We start from the raw sequence: 3,479 nt of genomic DNA on the forward strand, positions 1-3,479 counted from the left end.
TTAAAAAGCATTGGATTACATTGCCCATACTCACCCCCACACCATCGATTAGGCCATAGGGGCAGCCCTCGTTGGTGTGTCTACACACATACATGTTCGGTCCCAGATTTCATTAGTCGCTTTGTCTCGACCCTCGGAGTCTGAATTCAACCTCTATTTTGTCGGAACATGTTTCAAATCCTATCAAAAGTGAGAAAACCAAAATGTCGATCGCCGTCAATCGCCGTAGATGATGGTTGTTCGGTCACAAATTTCATGGGTTGCTTGGCCTCGACCCCATGAGTATGAATTCGACCTCTATTTTGTTGGAATATGCTCTAAAGTCCACAAATTGGAGATCGAAAGTGAGGAAACCAAAATGTTTTCGTCGAGATTCACAGTTTTTTTGACATTTTTGGTGAAACAACCACCAAATTCGACTCAACATGTCAAAATGAGTCTCTTGGTACAATATGGGATCAAACGACTATCGATTCTGAAGGTCGACGTGACGAGAAGAGACGACGATCTTAATGGGGGGTTGGGATGGAGAAGATAAAGGGGTTATGGTTAAGAATATTATTTTATTATTTATTTTAAATTATTTTTATATTAAATAATAATAAAAATGTCACACTATATAATAACAATAATAGAATGATTCAGAGTGATCAAAACAGAAGTAATTCGAAAGTTCAGTGAGTAAATTGGAAAAATCAAAAGTATAATGAGTGAAATAGGAAGGAGAGTAAAATTCAGTGAGGATTGGTGTAGTTTATCCTTGATTCTAAAATAATTTGAGCAATTTTAAATTAAACTAGAGAGGATATTAGATATGAATGAATGTATAATAACATGTTTATATACCTTTCAAAATTGGGCAAAATTCCTAGGATAATGCGAATGAGGAAGTTTTTTTTCCCAGGATAATGTCGTTCCCACATTATTTCCCCATCTAGGGTGTTTTCTACAGTACAATGCTAAAGACTCCAGGAAATCTCGACGTCTTCAAGAAAAATAAAAGTCTCCGGGATCACTTGGCGTCTTTAGGTAAAAATGAAGACTTCGGGAACACGCGACGTCTTCAGCCAAGGCAGATGGCTTCGGGAATACACGACGTCTTCACGTCTGAACCTGTTGCATGCATGCATGGGACAGCTGCTGATTGCGTGGGAATTAGCGGGAGCAGGAGTGGGTGCATGGGAATCAGTAGGAATGGGTGGTGTCATTATTACACCAATAATGGAACACCAGGTTGGGTAGTTATAAAATGGGGGGTTTAGAATTTGGATGAGAGGTGGAAGGAGAAAATTGAGTGAGGCCGAGAGAAAGAAAAAAATTTGGGTAGTTTGGTAATCTTGAGAGTTCGATCAAAGGAAGAAAGAATTCCAGTGCTCTGGTAAGTGATTTGATAAATTTAGTGTAAATTTTATTGTTTATAATTTATTATTTATTTGAAATATAAATTAATTAGATTATTTATTTTGAATTTACATATTAAACTGTAATCTAGTGGCTTGGTAAGTTTAATTTAAATTTTCGTGTAATTTTTAATGTAATTTTTTCTGTTAACTTAAATTATAATTATTAGAATATTTATTTTAATTTTACATATTAAGTAGTATTTGAGTAAAACTTGGTATGTGTAGTTTAAATTGTAGACACCCATTTTGTCCTGATATAATAATAATTATTATTATATTATTAATATTATTTATTTTTATTTGTTGCAGACCCATATTCGTGTCAGTTCCAGCTCTTACATGAGGCCAGTACGCCCAAGTGACTTACGTCAAAGAGCACCTGCAAAGAACACCAATTCATTAGACAAATCCACCGAAAAGCTGAAGAAAATTTCCAAGTCAAAGATAAATCCCCAACCTAATCCTTACATGCTCCAATCACATTTCACCAAATAAAGCAATGAATAAAAAAAAGAAAAAAAACAAAAGGGATTAGGTGAAGGAAAAAACATTACATTTGGAAGGGCTCTCAGTTTTTAAAGGAGGGGGACGATTCGAACAAGGGGGGTTCTCAACGGCAAAAAAAAAAGAAAAAGAAAAAGAAAAGGGAACCATTCGAGCAAGACAGAGGAGGGAAATACCAAACAAGAAACAAGCTGTGTATACTTGTAAAAGTAGTGTATCCTCTGTTATTCAAAGAATAATATAAACACAAGGCTCTCTTTCTTTGTCAAGGAATCAAAGCAATATAAAGCAAATCCAAAATTAAATTCCAGTAAGATTTTCTTTCCATGATTATTTAATGTTGCATTTTTATATATTTGTTTTAATTGCTTTCAAAATAAATTAAAAAAAACTAAAAACAAAGGAAATAGAGTGAATCGTGTTTACTGTCGAAGTAGAGAAATCGACAATCGTTGGGGTTCCTTCGTCGGAGTTGTAACTTTTCCGGAGTCGAGTAAAATTGTCCTGAGTCGTTTGCATCCTTGTATATTTTTTCTTCGGATTAGTTATCATATTATGAGATTTCGAAAATAAAAAAAGAAATAGACAAGGTTTAAGTTCTTACCTTATTGTGGCGAACTCTGATTGCCAGATTGATTGTCCTCATAGTTGAGAGGCTAGGTGGTCGAGGCGTCGCCGTTTTGGTTGCAATCGGGGAAGAAGGAGAGATTGCAGCACTGTTGGAGAAGGAAAGGAGAAGAAAATGAAGTTAGGGATTATTTTAGCTTAAAAATTACATATATCAAATTATCAAAACGACTGTGTTTCAAAGGGGTTATGGTAATCCGATTTAGCGCCTGAGGGGGTTATTCTCTGTAAATCACGTTAGTTTCTGCCCTATTCCATTTTGGTCCTCTTCTAGGATGTTTGAACTCGTGTTTTTGGCTCCCTGTTTCCGCATTTTAAGTTTCTGTCCTTAGGTGATGTTATTTCAAATTTTCATTTATTTTTGCATCTGATGTGAAATTTTGTTAAGTTGTAATTTACTCCTATATGTAATTGTGGGTTTATTTCTTTGGTAGTCACGCATTTATTTGTCTTAGCTCATTTTAGTCCACAAATAGAGTATTTCATGCTTTTAATTGATCTTTGTTTTACGCTTATTTAATTTCAGTCCCAAATGTTATCTTATATAGTTTTTGTTATTTTAGACATTTTACCTCTAATGTTTGCATGTTTCGCTTTAGTCCTACGAATGTTTAGGGTTTATCTCTATGTTAATCATTCATTATGTTGATTTGTTTTTATTTTAGGTTCATGGTTTATTATAGTATTATATTAGTTTTTTCCCCTGATTATTATTTTATTCGTATTTAAGTTGGTAAGGTTTTATTTAACAGTGTTTCGTCCTCCTTTTAATAAGTGTGGTTATTTTCAAAAATTTATAGTTTAAGATTGTTATGTTTTCATTTTTTCTATTTAAGTCCCGGTTGTGAATTACATATTAATATGTATATAGTTTATAATGTATATTATTTCGGGTATTAATTGATTTAGAATAAAAGTCTTTGTCACATGTTGATATCATGATAT

At 33.6% G+C, this 3,479-nt stretch overlaps 1 long non-coding RNA gene across 1 annotated transcript; it reads right to left on the reverse strand.

Annotated features, from left to right (window-relative positions):
* Positions 1-1,708: 1,708 nt before the first annotated feature.
* LOC120151047 lies at positions 1,709-2,649 on the reverse strand. Its single transcript, XR_005518581.1, has 3 exons — positions 2,512-2,649; positions 2,334-2,427; positions 1,709-1,782 (listed from the first exon to the last, which is right to left on the reverse strand). It is a non-coding gene; the product is annotated as an uncharacterized LOC120151047 (long non-coding RNA).
* Between the last annotated feature and the right edge of the window lie 830 nt (positions 2,650-3,479).

The sequence above is a fragment of the Hibiscus syriacus genome, unplaced genomic scaffold, assembly GCF_006381635.1.
Source record: "Hibiscus syriacus cultivar Baekdansim isolate YM2019G1 unplaced genomic scaffold, ASM638163v2 tig00111027_pilon, whole genome shotgun sequence".
NCBI classification, from domain to species: domain Eukaryota; kingdom Viridiplantae; phylum Streptophyta; class Magnoliopsida; order Malvales; family Malvaceae; genus Hibiscus; species Hibiscus syriacus.